At 37.7% G+C, this 17,422-nt stretch overlaps 1 protein-coding gene across 2 annotated transcripts in view; it reads right to left on the bottom strand.

The window, feature by feature from the left end:
* Nucleotides 1-17,422, bottom strand: part of LOC105078787 (recQ-mediated genome instability protein 1-like) — a 345,845-nt gene that overhangs the window by 294,960 nt on the left and 33,463 nt on the right. For both annotated transcript variants that reach the window (XR_012506735.1, XR_012506739.1), the window contains exon 2: nt 5,913-6,092. The gene's annotated coding sequence lies outside the window, so the exon portion shown is untranslated. The remainder of the gene's footprint in view (nt 1-5,912; nt 6,093-17,422) is intronic.

The raw sequence follows: 17,422 nt of genomic DNA on the forward strand, positions 1-17,422 counted from the left end.
TCCTCTCTCTCCTCTCCCCTACTTCTCAGAAAACAAAACATTTGATCAAGGATATGAGGAAGAACAGTCATTTCTTAATGTGGGAAACCAGTTTTATTTATGAACATGCACAGTAGTACATCCTTGCCCTGGGGAATGCTTGTGTCTAAACTGTTTAATGAAAGCTCACTATTACGTCTTTGGGCAGGCCTGACTTGGAAGCAAATAAAATTTGATCTGTGTATACACAGAAGACAGTGTAAAAGAAAAAATGTGCTATTGCATTCCACATGGATTTGGGACCATCTTTGCAATCCTGATTATCCACACCTTGTGTTTTCTGGAATGTTTGATTCATTGGTGGTCAACACTTGCAAGATTATTTCATTAAATCTTAGCACTAGAAGGGACTGGAGAAGGTCACCCATTGAGTCAACCTTCTCATCTTTGCAGGGATCTGAGAGTCTGAGAGGCTGTGACTTGGAACTAAAGTCAAAAGATACAGACAACCCTTGAAGACAAGGGAAGCCTGGAAGGTGACACTTGGGTCTAACCAGCAAGCAGCAGGACTGCCATGTTAAAATCCTCTCAGCAGCCGTCCTTCCACAGGGATGAGGTTACCCAAGAGCCTTAAGTCCACATAAAGCACTGCACTTGGGAATCCTTCCCTCACCTTTTCTTCTTCTCTGCTTTCTGAATCCTAGCCCTTCAGCTTTCTCATGAGGACTGTCTGGGTGGAAGCGGAGGACTAAACGAACAGAATGCTGCAGCTCAGGCACTCCCGTGTGCACCAAATGCACAATGTCCACTTCAGCAAAACCCTCTTAACTTGCAAGAGGTAGCAAGCTTTATTTGGATGTTAATAACATATGTGGCCCTGGTAAGGAGAGGGGAACTGAGAAAGATGAATGGCACTCAAATCAAAGCAAAAGCCAGCTGCCCCTTCCTTTTTCTCTGTAGGCATAAACCAGCACAGAAGTAGCCCCTGTTTCAAGGCAGGAGGGGAAGTCAGGGAGAAAACAAAAGGGGAGGCCTCTCTGATGGAGTTCTATTAATTTTTTTTTTACAAAGTTTAAAGGGCTTCTTTTGAAAAGCCAGCCTAGAATTTAAGCTACTACCCCAAATAAGACGTGGCATTATCTGCAGACATCACCTAATCCTGCACTGTGAAATTAACATTCGTCTAAAAAAAGGGAGTTTTCTCTTTTCAGAACCGACCTTTTTAAAAATATTCACAATTTAGATGATTTTGGTTTTGCCAATGAGAAGAATTAGAACTTCTCTGGGGGAAAAATGGGTTTCAACAGACATTTTTGTTCTTCTCTGCTAAGATTTTTGGTTCAGAAATTTGGACTCCAGATGCATAAGAAATCTTTAGCTTTTGAGACACAAAACAATGTTTACCTGATCTGGAGCTGTGAGTGAGGGTTCTTCTCAAATGAGACTCATTTCCTTGGGCTACAACACCCCAGTTTCCTGCACAGGCTGCCTGAATCATGGTGTTTTCCTAGTGAAGCTGGCTGGGTAAGGCACAGATTAAAGGAGATTACTCCTGTAGTTTGCACTACCTTAAATTCATTATTACACTTCATTTAGAAATGTAATTCATTTATTCATTTCTTAAAATCATTGAGTGTGCTGATGGGCAAAGTGGAAATTAGTAAAATTTCCCTGTCCCTCACATCAGTTCTTTGTTAATTTATGCTGTGAAAAAATTAAGAATAATAAACTTTCATCTAAGCATTCCCAAAACATTACATCCTAGGGCAGTTAAAAGCAGAGGGATTGATTAATTATGTGAATCAAATGCAAAGATTACAAAAAAATTCAAAATGAATAATGTTCTATTCTGGAGGAAAATCTGTCTCTTTTGAGCATCACAGCCATGCAGTGGTACATTTCGGATTTAGTTAATAAGAGTCCAATTATATTTGAAATGTAGATTAATTCTCCTAAAAGCATTAATCAATTGGGCAAGGACACCTCAGTAATAATGCAGTCTCTTTACTGCTTCCATAGTAAGATTGTGCCCCCATAATCATAATCAGCTTATTGATACAAATATCTCTTCCCTCCAGTTGATTCAAATAGAACATTTCATAGGTACTTTCAGCTGATGGGATGGTAAATAATTTTTAGACTAAAAGTTGAAGTGGATTGATTAGAAGCAATTTTTTCTGTTTTGCACAATAAAAAGATGAACTACATGGTTCGCCAAGCCAATTTGTGGAGCAACCTCTCCTCTCTAATTGCTGCCAGGCTAATGTAGTAGAAGCCGAGTCCTAGGAAGTAGCGAAATCCATTTACCCAGCTATGACATTTAAGTAGCAAACACAAGTACTGGATTTTTCCATTACCCTTCATTTCAGCTCAGCTACATTCCACCTGTGACCCTTACGTGATGAGGGCCATGTGCTTTCATACAATTTGGTAACTATAATAAAGGTTCACTTCAGAATGTTTGAGAGCAGGCTAAAATCATTTTTTAGAAAAGCGTAATTAAGTCCATAACCAATCTCACTAATTTCTGATAATGTATTGGAAAACCAAATTATTTGATAAACACTCTAATAAAGGCACATCATACCACAGAGGGAAAATTGCAAATTTCCTCTTTCACAGATAACACAGTGTTTGTCACCAATAGTCCCAACCTTGAATAGAGCTTTTATTTCATGTAAGACTTTAATTCAACAACAAGAAGCAAGCAAGTTCTCCAAAAACACCCTGTGCTCCTTTGTTGTATATCTCACCACAAAGAAATGGGGAAGTATCCTCAAATAGATTCCACATTGAAATGCATACCAAATTTCAAAAACTTCATATCTTTATTTTTCACAACTCTCCTAAGACATTTTAGTCTCAGCCAAAGTTTCCCCAGATAAATTATCATCAAATAGGTACAGAGAAGTTCCCAGGGATGTGTCTTTCTGGAGTATGGTCTCCATACATCCTGGTGCAGAAAACAGTATTTGGTAAGCCGTAGATGGCCCATAACCATTTGCTGAATGAAGGATGAATGTTTATAGGGCCCTTGGACTTTGAGGGTGGGGAAAGACCAAAGCAACATTTATAAATAAAGCAAAGTAAGTCAGTTTTATTTTGCTTTCTTTTTGCCCCCCCGAAGGAGTTACTCTTGTCTTCCAAAAAAAAAAAAGAGAATTAAAGAGAATTCAGGATGTTTTCCTCCAACAGAAATTTCTTCAGTAATTCATCAACACCACACTTGAAGCCAGAGCATTTGCTTCAGGGTTGAATTCAGAGGCTGATTCCACAAAAAAGTCAACCTCAAATATAGCGTCTTCAGTTTCAAGCAACTGTGCAATGCCACAAAAATAGAGGACAGTCCTTGAAGGATATGTTATCTGAAAGCTAAAAGCTTTACCCTTTTCTTTATTCCTGTTGTTTACTTAAATTGCTTTGGTAAAAGATTTATCTGCCAGTTCTTCCCGATGTAAATTTAATAGCCTAGATATTAAAACCATCAAGTTCGAGGTTAGAGAGGAAAATGCCAGCCTTGCTTCTTAATGACAGCAGCCCACCCAAAGACGCTTAAATACCATCAACAATATCCTTGATGCTTTAACAAGTGTACTTAAAAGGCAATTAAGTATGCCAATCTCGGGCTGAAGACAATTTTAAAATAACACACACATTAAGTCCCTGCTTCTTGACAAAGTAGTGATTTGCACTGACATGATTTAGGTACTGTGCATTGTTTCGGCAAAGTAATTTCCACAAGGCGGGGAAGTGCGTGCTCAGGAAGATTCATGTTATCGTAGGTTCAATTTTTTCTCCTCTATTAAAAAACAAAACTGCATACAATTGACTCAAACAGTTTTGAGTAACTACCAAAAATTTCACCACCGTAAGAAGCGTTGATATTAGCTAAGAGCTAAAACTTAGTAGTTATTGGTCTTTGTATTACGATATAGGAGAGTGGAGGACAGTAGGCAGCAGGATGGAAAAAGAGGTGTAGGTAAAGACTTTGCACTAAGAAATTTTCCTCTAAGAGGATACATCTGAGTTGAGATTGTGCCAAAGGTCACAGATGGTGTCCAACACTATTGCATTCTCAGCAACCGTAACTGGGGAGGGTAAGTAGCAGCTAAGTTCAGGATGTTGAACTGGAGGACAATGACAAGGTCACTAGCCGCTGGACAGCTAAGCCTACACAGTAGGGTGGGTTGTAAGGCCCACCAAGAGGTACTTCCCATCCTGGGGCTGAGATGCAGCCCATGGCTGACTGAGACCTGTATTTGAGGGTGGGGGAGATCATTTAGCAGGGGATAACACAAAGCAAGGAATGCAATGGCGAACGGGAATGTGTGACTCTGGGTGAGGAGTTCCAAGGCCGGGTCAAGCCAAGACCATGTGGATGTATCTCAAGACTTTACACTTTTCTGGAAATAGTGTGTCTGGGCAATCATCAAAGGTTTGGGATTCCATTTGTTTTCTCAAAACTGTCCTGGTAAGACAGTTACAACCCCTTTCTCAGATGGGATAATTTGACATTAACAAAGCCTGCTTCCTTCCTGTTCAATGTAGACAGTGTTTCAGGCCCTGAGATGCACTTTAAAAATACCCAGAAGTTTTTCACTAGAAAGCAGTCATAGCTATATGTCTGATCTTTAACAAAATCAGAGGCAGGAGGGTGACACAGGCATCAGAGCCTCACAAGCTGGGTTCCAAGCGATGCTTCTGCCATGTACTAGCTTTGTGACTCTGGGCAAGGTAATTAATCTCTCTGAGCCTCATCTATAAAATTAGGACAACAAGTAATCTGAGGATTAAATGAGGTAAATCATGTTAAGAATTTAGCACTTGGCACTGTGGGCCATCCAGGAATGATTACTCTTGTTGTTATGATCAGACAGTAAAATACTACACCGGACAGAGCTAGAACCTTTCATTTGGGCCCCGAAAGGCATAATCCTCCCAGTGTGAGCCACAGCTATTGTTCCACCTCAAAATCTTCTTTGGAATATAGCAAGGACTAAATAAATAATTGACTAAATGTTGACTCTTCTGATTCTGAACATTTTTCATTTCCCTTTCCCCTCTGCCCATGTCCCAGCTATTTCTAGATTGCTCTCCTTAGAAGCAGTTTGGTGAATAATCTAGAGAAGTATTTTTTTTTTAATTTAAGTATATAGAAGTATTTATTTTAATATAAGTCCAAACCAAATGTAATTAGTAAAATAATTCTATTGTGCATTCCAATGCCAATTTTCAAATTATTCATCTGGCTGATGCCTCTTATAAGATAATTACGAAAACTGCATCCTGAGTGTAGACATTCAGAAATTTAAATGTGTATATTGTCCACTCAAATGAGGCAACATCTACCCTTTGAGGAACAAGTCAGTCTACTTGGAATACACATAACAACTCTAACCTGAGTCATCCCCATTGATAAGTTATTAAATTCTTAGGCTCCGGTTCTATCAAAACTTGTTTTTTTTTCTCAAAGTAAGGTGATATACAACTGGTGCCTTGAAGAAAAGGTAAATTTTGTATAGGAAAATAAAGGCAGAGAGGAAAAGAAGCTCAGAGGCAGAGAGAACAGGAACCGTAGAAGATGGAGAGGGAGGAGCCTAGATGGTGGTCAGGCCTCACAGTGGCCATAAGTTCCAGGTACCCCAGCCAGGAAAGGCAACAAGCTATTCAACATGCATCCTTTTATAAGTAGCTGCATCTGGCTCCTGAACAATGCTGAATAATATCCAGGGGCTGCACATCAAAACAGGTCCCAGACTTCCAGGTCCAAGCAAGGGGTTATTTCTTGAATGACCACTGAGATTCCAGATTTAGGGACAGTTCTGCGATTAATTATCCAAGAATTGAATACAGGTTTCCCCACTCTCCGAAAGTAAAGCGTTACTATGAAATTTTTTGTAAGCCAAAATGGTGTAAAGCAAAGAATCATTTACCTTAGGACACGTCTTGCTCTCAGGGATGCAGGAGATAGAGACAGAGCACAGATGCGCACAGACACAGTTGAAAGTGATGGCGACTTGAAGCTGAGAGGCTGAGTGTAGTTCCTGGAGAAGGAGCTTGGGTGCCACTGTCGCTGCTCTAGGTGGGGTACAGGCTGCCTCCGGGACAGCTCACTGCAAAACAAACACCAACACTATTTTTGCTTTTCATGGTTTTTCATTAAAGCAAAAATACTCTTTGGATATCTTTTGATTAGCAAAAACAGGTACTAATGTAGGTCTTTTGTAAGTGACATGGCATAAAGCGAACTTTTGAAAAGCAGGGGATACTTGCATGTATTGTTATTCTGGACCCTGAATACTTCATTCTCTTAGACTTACTTTGACCTTGGGTCCTGGCCTTGTATGTAGTCAACTGTGAATGAGTTTTTAGGTAAAAGTGACAGGGAGCTTGCTACAGCCACTGAGTAGTAGTAGGTGGGCTAGGAGAGTAAGGAAAATGGGAATGCGAAGGCTGTCTGCATTTCAGTGTTCAGCGACAAGGCTCTTTGCACTGCACATTACTTTATTAAGTTCAGGGAAATGGTTGTGTTTCAACAAAGCGCTGTGGAAACATACAGTGCTCTTTCTCAGTCATGTTACATGTATGTAGAGAGGACCTCTTTCTTTAAATGTCCAGTCGCATAAATTAGCTTGAGCTCCAGAATTCGATTTTGAAGGAAAATTAGATTGGGTCTAACTAATTGAAGACAAGTAGAGAAAACATTTTGATAAAACTTAATAATTGGACTCGCAACTCCTTGATCCATCAGTGCTCACTCTCCTTAGATGCATGATTACCAAGCGGTTGGTGAGTCTCAGTAAATAACCTGAGCATTTGTGGAGCCTTTTTATCTAGCCGAAAGCTGATTGCATTTATTAGAACGACTTTCATCCGTCTTCCCCAACCTGAACTGCCCATTCATCCTCTATGTCATTTTCTACCTTTTTAAAAGATTATTTTTATATTACAATGCATGTCAAAAAATAACAATGCCATCTATTTGTACAGTGCTCTTTACACAGAACTTCCACAGTTACTATCGAATCTATATGATTTAGCTTCGATTTTAAATTAAATCTTTCATTGTAAATCCCTAGAAGATAGCGACCAAATTTATGTAAATTCTCTTGATACAGTTCATAAGTAACACTTTTCACACTGATGCTTTTTTTAGATAATGATAGAGCTGTTTTTTAAAATGTACCATACGCAAAGCCTTGTCAACTCTGTTCACAACATAAATTTAAGACCATGAGTTTTACAATCACATAGGAAAGAATGGTTAATACTAACGAAGAAGATGAATAAACCAGGCCAAGGCAGCCGAGACTTCAATATCTGCAATTCTATACTTTACATTTGTTAACAAGTTTAATTAATTTGGTGAATAAGTGAACTGTGGGCGAGTCACTTGTAGTCCTCTGAAACCAATTTACCTTGAAATTATTAAGAGATGTTTAATTGATTTAACTTGAACTAAGAGGACAAGGCTGAAACACTTTGCATCAAAACAGAAGCTTTACTAAAATGATTTGATGTGCACTGAGCCCTATAGCCTGAAAAGAAGACAAACAAAAGCACATTAACCCTAACTGCCTGGTGCAGAAAAGCTTCCCGAATGAAATGGAGCCAACTAGGGAACTCTGATTCTGCGGCTGCTGCTCCTGCTGCCACCGTCACCTTGCATGTTATTTCTGCGAACATTTAACAGCTGTACCAAAGACATCAGTTCCTCAAGTGTGTACAAATCTGAAATAATTTCCATTTCTTTATTGTACCAGCTGGCAGATTGAGAATACTTCTTACATGAAATATATCACTATTTATTTTTTATATTTTATTTAATTTTAATGACAATATACTCACATGGCTCAAGAATCAAATAATATATAAAAGCATACAGTGAAAAGGTCACATTCACCCCAGTTCCTATCACTACTCCAACAGGTAATTACTTTCATTAATTTCTTTTAATCCTTTTAGTTTCTTTATGCATTTAGAAGCAAACATGAATATGTACTTTTATTTCCTTTTTTTTCCCACAAAAGGTTGCATGTTATAAAGTCTGCTCTGCACTTTTTTTTTTTACTTAACAATTCAGTTTATCCTGAAAATCTTTTCATATCAATTCTTCTTTTCTTTTTGTTTTTGTTTTTTAACAGCTATATGGGATTCCATTGTATGAATACACCATTGTTGTTGTTTTTTAAAACCATGTCCCTATTGATTTACATTTGAGTTGTTTCCAGTCTTTTGCTACTTACTGCAAAGAATGCTTCAATGTTTCAACCACCTTCACCCATTTTTATTATTCTTAATTGACCTAACAGATCAATTTGTTTAACATAATAATAGCAAAAGTGTATTTGATTATGTATCTATATCTATAGTTAGAAAGATAGATAAATAGACATACACTTGTATATGCATGTGTGTGTGTGTGTGTGTGTGTGTGTGAGAGAGAGAGAGAAATGAATGACAGCAATGATACCAGGGATGGAAGGAAAGAATTAACATTATTTTGTTATCATAAGGTCCTCATACTACCTGTAGATTGGAATAGTTTTATTTGAACATGGACATGAATTAGTTGTAAATGTATTGCAAACTCTAGGTAAACCACTAAAGAAGAGTAAAAAAAAAAAAAAAAGAAGTATAACTGATATGCTAAGAAGGAAAAGAAAATTTAATCATATTAAATGCTCAGCTAAAACCTCAAAAGGCAGAAAAAGAATGGAAGACAAAAATAGGAACAAAGAACAAAGGCAACATATACAAAACAGTAATGAATATGGTAGTCATTCATCCAAATATATCAATGATCACTCTGAATGCCAGTAGTCTAAACACAAAGTTAAAAAACAGAGATTTTCAGAGTTGATCAAACACACTACCCAACTATATGTTTTCTATAAGAAATCCACTTTAAATATAGAGACACATATAGATTAAAAGTACTCGAATGGAGAAAAACACACTATGCCAACACTATTCAAAATAAAGCAGGAGTAGTTATATTAATTTCAGACACAGCAGACTTCAAAGTAAGGAAGGTAATCAAGGATAAAGAAGGGCATTACATACCAATACAGGAGCCAGCTCCCCAAGAACACGTAACAATTCTTAATGTGTATGTACCTTACAACGGAGCTCAAATTTATGATGCAAAAACTGATAGAACTGTGCGGAGAAAAAGATGAATCCACTATCATAGTTGGAGACTTCAACACCCCTCTCTCAGAAAAAGACAGATCCAGCAGGCAGAAAATCAGTATAGACATAGTTAAACTCAGCACCATTAATCAATTGGATGTAATTGACATCTATGGACTTCTTCATCCAACAACAGCAGGATGCACACATTTTTCTCAAGCTCACATGAAACATTCACCAAGATAGACCGTATTCTGGGCCATAAAACATACCCTAACAAATCTAAAAGAATAGAAATTATGTGACATCTGTTCTCAGACCATACTGAAATTAAACAAGAGATTAATAACATAAAGATACCTGGAAAATCCCCAAATACATGGAGATTAAACAACACACTTCTAAATAGCACATAGGCCAAGGAAGACATCTCAAGAGAAATTTTAAAATATTTTGAACTAAATGAAAATGAAAGAGCAAATAATCAAAATGTGTGTGATGCAGCAAAAGCAGTGCTTAGAGAGAAATTTATAGCATTGACCGCACATATTAGAAAAAAAAATCTAAAATCAATCATCTAAGTTTCCAGCTGTGAAAACTACAAAAAGAGCATATTAAATCATGAGTAAGTATGAGAAAAGAAATAGTAAAATTTAAAGCAAAAAAAAAAAAAAAAATCAATGAAATTGAAAACAGGACATCACCAGAGAAAAATCAACAAAACCAAAAGCTAGTTTTTTGAAAAGATCAGTAAAGTTGATAAGCCTCTTGCCAAGTTAAGCAAGAAAAAAGAGAAAGTATACAAATTACCAATACCTGAAATGAAACAGGGGACGTTACTACAGATCCCATGGAAAAGGATATTAAAGTAATAGTATAAACAACTCTGTTCCCACAAATTTGATATCTTACATGAAACAGATGAAAATTCCTTGAAAGACACAATCTGCTAAAATTCACATTATATTATATAGAGGAAATAATAGGCCTGTATCTATTTTTAAAATTGAATCTGTAATAAATAATCTCCCAAAAAAGAAAGCACCAGGACCTGATGGATTCATGGATGAATTCTACCGAACATTTAAGGAAGAAATTATACCAACTCACTACAAGCTCTTTCTCATAATAGAAGCAGAGGAAATACTTTTCATTCATTCTGTGAGGCCAGCATCACTCTAAAACCAAAACCAGACAAAGACATTACAAGAAAAGAAAAACACAGACCAATATCCCTCATGAAAATAGATGCAAAAATCTTCAACAAAATATTAGCAAATCAATTCAAAAAAATACAAAATGTGATTAATATTGTTCATGTGCAAAGAACATCTATTCATCAATAAAAAAGAAATTCAATAGAAAAAACAGTAATAGATTAGAATAAAAACTCACAAGATAAGAAATATAAATGGAAAAGAAATATAGTATATGAAAAAATATTCAGCCTCATGAAAGATGAGAAAAATGACTTCCCAAGTTATGGCTTCCCACACCAAACTGTCCAACTGCCTACCTGGAATTTAAGGGGATGAGAAACCGCCAAGGATCTCACAGGAGGAGATGGAAACTTGGGGCCATCAGAAAATGTTTAAAGAAATGGTCTCCCAAGAAATTAGGATTTATGAAGAAGGAGGTGAGAGGAAGCAGCCAGAAGCAGCTTCAGGAGTAAGATGTCAGAGAGGGCAGGGCTAACGAGGTGAACCCTTCTGTATGTTAGCAAATATTTATGGCCCCATTTTGTTAATTCTTCCCTTGTTTTCTTTTCTTTTTTCACTCCTGGTTTGGTTTTCATAGGCCACTTTGATGTATTTTATTAACCTTGTAAACTGCCTTCCATGCCTGGAACATTTTTTAAAAGAGATAATGAAATGAGTGGATAATTTACTCCTCAAATGGTGAAATAAATGAGCAGTTGAATAAATGAATGTGACTGTTTTTGAGAAGAGCAAGGTCTTCAAAGTGATTCGGTGGGATGGAAATACCAGATATTCTGTGAAAGAACTACTTTAGCATCATTGGGCAGTAACCTAGACCTCAGATCCCCAGAGAAAATGATGCATAAGGATTAAGGGTTATACCAGATGCTTAAAGGAGTACTGGCCCTGTGAGGGCAGAACTCATAGCCCTGTTAAAATGTATGCTGTGACTGACAGTGTAGGAAAAAAGACTAGCTGTTAGCGTTATGATAGGTTAACTGCTATAGCAAATAAGCCCCCAAATGTATATATAATGGCTCAAACTCAATAGAAGTTTATTTCTCGTTCATGAAACAAGATTGAGCAGGTTGGAAGAACAGTCATTCAGGGAGCCCAAGCTGACGGAGGTGCTGCCATATTCAACAGGTGGGCTTCCAAGGTTGTCCTGGGAGTCGATTCATTCTAACCACCCAGAAGGAGAAAATAGCAAGGAATTTGTGGGAGGTTTAGATGGACGAAGCCTGGAAGGAGGACATAGTTTCAGATGAAATTCAGGCACATGACCACACCTAACTACAAGGGAGGCGGGGAGGCATAGTTGAGCTATGTGCCCAGAATGAAGAAGAGAACGTGGATTTGGGAGAGCCCCTAGTATTTCCTGTCACAGATCATTAGTAGACATAAAGTCAGACTTGAATAAGGGACATCCATAATTCCAAGCTCCACACGATGGTTACCCTCCTCAGGAGACTGGGAACATGTGTCAAACACCTGTTCAAGAGTTACTTTGGCAATAAATTCTAGATGAGAATTCTTCCTCCCCAGATTCCATTACTGGAGGCTTTTTCAGGGAACTCTCCCATCCCAGTATAGAGTGAAGAAATGCAAAGAAAGCCCATCCCTGCAGCGTATTTTAAGAGAATCACTGTTGATATCAAGGAGAAACCAGAGATGGAAGACTGACTACACTAGTAAATAGGGGAGAATTTTCTGTGCAGCATTTTGTATTCATGGAGAGAATGTCATGCTAATGTCAACCTCTGTTAAACCACTGATCAATCCTTTGCAGAAGCATATTTATAAAAAATATTATTTCTATTGTTCACTTCTGCCTTGCTCCGGTAAGGCTATTTCCACACTGAGTGGGAGAAATAAAAGAGCAGCTGCACAACATCTCTTAACCATGAACCCTAGTAGGCACCCATTTTGCTAGAAAGAAGAAATCAATTTTTAGTTTTACAAGAGAAAAATAAAGCCCCTTTAAAAGGAAATATTAAGAATGCCTATTTAGATGCAAATTGAACTACAACATTTGCATGTGTCAATTAAAATCCCTCGAAGAATTTTCTTGAAATATTAGCATTTGCTTATGTGAATTTTTTGTTTTAAAGAAAGAGGCTCACAATCAAAAGTTGTTCTGAATTACATGGCACTTTTTTTAAAAAGCAAATTATTGTAAGTTTTGGTAACATTAGATTTAAGGAACTGATTCAGTTTCAGCATGAAAGACAAGATGATTCCTTTGCCATCAAAGAAAGGCCATGCCCATGACTTTGCCCTTGCTTGCACCCTGTCAGAAGAACCAAGGTGAGCAGTGACTGTTGACACCCACATGATCTCAGAATAATAAAAAGCTAACATTCACTGAGTACCTACTGCCTGTATCAGGCATTTTCTTCTTTCAGTTAAGTCAGCTGGTCTCCACAATCAGAGAGGGAAGTGGGTAAACATCATCCTGTTTTAACAGATGAGGAAACAAAGTCTCAGAAAAGTAGCAACTTACCCTCAGTCTCACAACTCATAAGTCTTAAATCCAGAATTCAAAGCCAGGTGTATGTTATTCCAAAGCCCATCGTTCTAACCACTCTTCTAAGTTGGCTCAGGTATGTCCAGGTCAGTCTCTTCCCAGTCAAATGTTTTTCTCATGCCACTTGGAGGCCAAGACCCCTTATGCTGCTCTTGTGAGCTGCGGGTCTTTTTGCAATGGAGTAATTTTTGAAGAAAAAAAGGAATAGCACCCACTGACCCTGCTAAGAAATTCTACCTACTGTCTGGCACCATATCATCTGCCTGGCCTGTGATTTGAGCCTGTCAAACCCCTCTTCCCATGTTACTACACACACATGGACATGATTAGCCTTACTAGATATACAAGGAATCATGACAGGATTCAAGGAAAGTCTGCCCACCAGCACCCATTACTTTCCTCTCCCCAAAAGTTTCCTACAACTGCTCACTGACCCTGGAAATTCCTTTAACAGATGATGGAGCCTTTAGTCCATAATTATAGAGAAGAATAATAGTAGAAAAGATGTGAGATAGGGGAAGCAAATTACCTTAAATTTATACAAAAAAAATACCTGACAATAGCAAATCTTTTTGCAGATAAGATTTTTATGTGAGAAGAGGAGAAAGTTAGCAAATAATACAACAGAACATCTACATCTGTTGCCCTTTTCCCAGACTATAACAGACATCGTTAGTAGAACCAGCATCATTTCCTTCTGAATTTAGACATAACAGTCCTCTCAACATAGTTCTCTAACAATAGTTGACACATATGATTGGATCCAATTTATCCAACCCTCAAATAAAAGGATGCAGGAATCCTTCTGCATGAAAAAGTGAGTGTCCTGGGGCCACTGAAGTTGGCAAAGGCTGTAGAAAGGAGAGGCTGGGATCCCCATGACATATTTGACCAACTTCCCAATTTTCCCTTCAGTCTGTTAGTACCCCGAGAGTCACAACACTGCTCGTGAAAGGCATCACTGGCAAGTATTACAGAAGTACAGATGTAGTGGGGCGAAAGTAAGTGTTGTCTCCTTTCCAACTTTCTTCTGTAACAGCCCAGGCTTCCAGCACCACTGGAATAGAACCAATAGGTCAAATGTATTTTACATACTTAGCCCAAAGACTGGTATGGTGGTAAGTTACTTGCCCTGGGACCTCGTAGGTAAAACCAGAGTTACATATAAGAGTTCCAGTTTCAGGTAGATGGAATAAGGCCACTCCTCTCTGTCTTACCCACATAATGGAGATATAAAACCTACATGGAATGCATGGAACAACTATATGAGAACCCTGAAAAGTAAATTTCCCAGACAGACTGAGAAAGAAGATCAGAATTGGAAGGGCAACCCAGCCAGTAGGGGAACATGTAGGAGAATTCCTGTTTTTTAATCAGCCTCTTTCAGCCCAGGCACAAGGCATGCACAAACCCAGAAGTGGACACCAGGGAATGAACAAAGATAGCTACAGATGAAGTCCTCTAGTCTTGGCTCCAGGAGTGAGACAGGGGACTCCTAACGCTCAGAGAGAGTGAGTATTTCTTCTTTTTTTTTTTTTTCCCAGGCTCTATTCTGTCCCACATAGATGGCAGTGGTGATGGTTGTGGCGGCAGCAGTAGTAACAGCAGCAGGGCCCACAGGCGCCTACAACTCTGCCTGAAGGAAACTTTTCTCTTCCATCAGGGGAGCTTTGCTCCCAGGAGGATGCGTAAACTCCTGTTGCTTTTCTGTCTCTCTGTCCTCCTGCCACGTGGCCCCCAATGTGGGTGTGATTACGAGAATTGTTTGGCAGACTGTGATAACTAAAGCCTCAGCTTTCTGATTAGAAAAACCAGGAGACTGGAAAGGGACATGGAGATTACAGAAAGGAAGGAGCTCAGAGAAGTGACCAGATAAAGTTGTTTATGAACTCCTAGACTCATCCCCAAATAACATATGCAGCACATCACAGACTTTGAAACCTGAACTATGGGATAGAGCTTGCCAAGCTCCCAGAATGGCTGGTGGATGGTACACACACAAGATTGACTCAAACAGCACTTCAAAGCCTTTGAAAATAGAACTGACATTGAAACCATAACCCACAGAAGACAGGACAGAATTTGCAGCCTGAACCCAAGTGTCAATACCCTTCTAAAACAAAAACAACAACATTCTCTTTAAGATTTAAACAAGATCCAGAGTCTCATAACATAATATTCAAATTTTCCAACATATAATCCAAAATTACTTGTCATACAAAAAAATCAAGAAAACTTTTACTCACATGAGAAAACATAATCAACAGACAACAACAATAAGATGACATACATTAAAATGAGAGACTTTAAAATAGCTATTGCATAAGTGCTCCAGGAAGTAAGGGCAAAAACTCTTGAAACAAATAGAAACATAGAAAACGTCAGCAAAGAGATAGAAAATACAAAGAAGAACCAAATAGAAATTTTAGATCTAATAAATACAATAACAATTTAAAACTCATTGAATGAGCTCCATAGCAAAATGAAGATGACTGAAGAAGGAGTTGGTGAACTTACAGGTAGATTGATAGAATTTATCCTACCAGAATAGGAAAAAAATAAAACATTAAAAATATAATGAACAGAGCTTGTGGGACCTATGGGACAATACTAAAAATTCTAACATTTGTGTCATAGGAGTCTCAGAAGGGGGAAAAAAAAGAAAGAATGAGGGACTGAAAAAAAATTAAATAAATAGCAGCTAAAATTTTCCCAAAGTTGGCAAAAGACATAAAACATTAACTTACAAATCCAAGAGCCAGTAAACCCAAATGGGTAAATTCAAAGAAATTCATGCCCCAAAACACCATAAAACTGCTGAAAACTAAAAGTAGAGAAAAACAAAATTCTACTTGTAGGGGAACAACGATTCAAATGATACAGATTTTTCACCTGAAACCGTGGAGACCAGAAGTGAAATAACATATTTAAAGTGCTGAAAGAAAAGAACTATCAACATAGAATTATATATGTAGTGAAAATATCTTTCAGGAATGATAGTTTTTTTTTTAAGGCATCTCAGATATGATAAACTATGGGAATCTTTTGCCAGCAGACCTACTCTAAAAGAATTGCTAGAAGAAGTTCTTCAGATAAAAGGGAAATGACATCAGAAAGAAGCGTGGAATATCAAGAATGAAGAAAGAGCAGGAGAAATGTTAAATATCTGAATAAATATAGATAATTCTCCTCTGGAGTTCTTTAACATATGTGTAACTGCTGAAAGCAAAAATTGTAACAAAGTCTGATAGGGTTTTCACTAGATGCAGCTGAATAAGACAGTTACAACACAGAGCAGGAAGAGTAAAGACGGCAGTAGGATTCTACATTCCACTTTGTGTCAGGGGTCCTCAAGCCCACACTCAGGCTCAATGATTTTCTAGAAAGAAAAACAGACATCAGAAAAGTTATGTTCGTGGTTACAGTTTATTGCAGCAAAAGAATACAGATTAAAATTGGCAAAGGTAAAAGGTGCATAGAGGAGAGTCTAGGAGAGACCAGGTGCAAGCTTCCAGTCGTCCTCTCCCAGTGGAGCTGCACAGACAGCACTTAATTCTCCCAGGAATGACACGTGACAACAAACAGAGTATTGCCAGCCAGAGAAACCCACCCAAGACTTTGTGTCCAGGATTTTTATTGGGGGTTGGTCACAGAAACATGGAACATTCACTTGACTGACTTTAGTTACTCAGTCTCCAGCCCCACCAGAGATCAAATTGAGACAATGTGGTCCAAAGCCCCCACGTAAATCACATTGTTAGCATAAACTATCTGGCAAGGCCCAAAGCCCCAGGTCCACAAAAACACTTTTATCAGGATATTCCAAGGTTTTAGAGATTATCTCCAATAAGCTGGTCAAGGGCCTTTAGAATGCACAAGGGTTGAACTTCCCAAGCCTGCTGAGTTAAATCCTTTACTACTTAAGTGCACTTGAAATGGCAAAATATTGTTTCTAAGTAGAATGTAACAAGTTATATATGTGTTTTATAATCCGTAGAGCAATTACTAATACATATACATAAACAGAATACTAAATTATGTTCAAATAACCCAAAAAAAGGAAGGACAGGGAAACAGAGGAATAAAAATCAGAGGGGAAAAAAACAGAACACAAATAATAAAATGGTAGGTCCAAATCCAAATATATCAGTAACTACATTATATGTCCTAAATACAACAATGAAAAGACAGATTGCCAGATGGATGATGGATTTAGAAATAATAAAAACATGAGATTATATGCTGTCTACAAGAAATTAACCTCAAATATAATGACATAGGTAGATTAAAGTGAAAGAAAACAATACACCTCATGAAAATTTTTGCAAAAATACAAAATATTAGCAAATGGAATCCAGCAATGTATTTTTTAAATGCACCATAACAACTTGTTCAATATGCAAAAAGTCACTGTAATCCATTATTATAACAGTCTAAAGAAGAAAAACCTATCAATTTATGCCAAAAAAAAAATCACTTAAAAAAATTCAACATTCATTCATGACAAAAACTCTCAGCAACTGAAATAGAATGAAACTTCATCAGCCTAGTAAAAGGTACTGTTATAGGCTGAAATGTGTCC

This window comes from Camelus bactrianus, chromosome 4, assembly GCF_048773025.1.
Source record: "Camelus bactrianus isolate YW-2024 breed Bactrian camel chromosome 4, ASM4877302v1, whole genome shotgun sequence".
Classification (NCBI taxonomy): Eukaryota; Metazoa; Chordata; class Mammalia; order Artiodactyla; family Camelidae; genus Camelus; species Camelus bactrianus.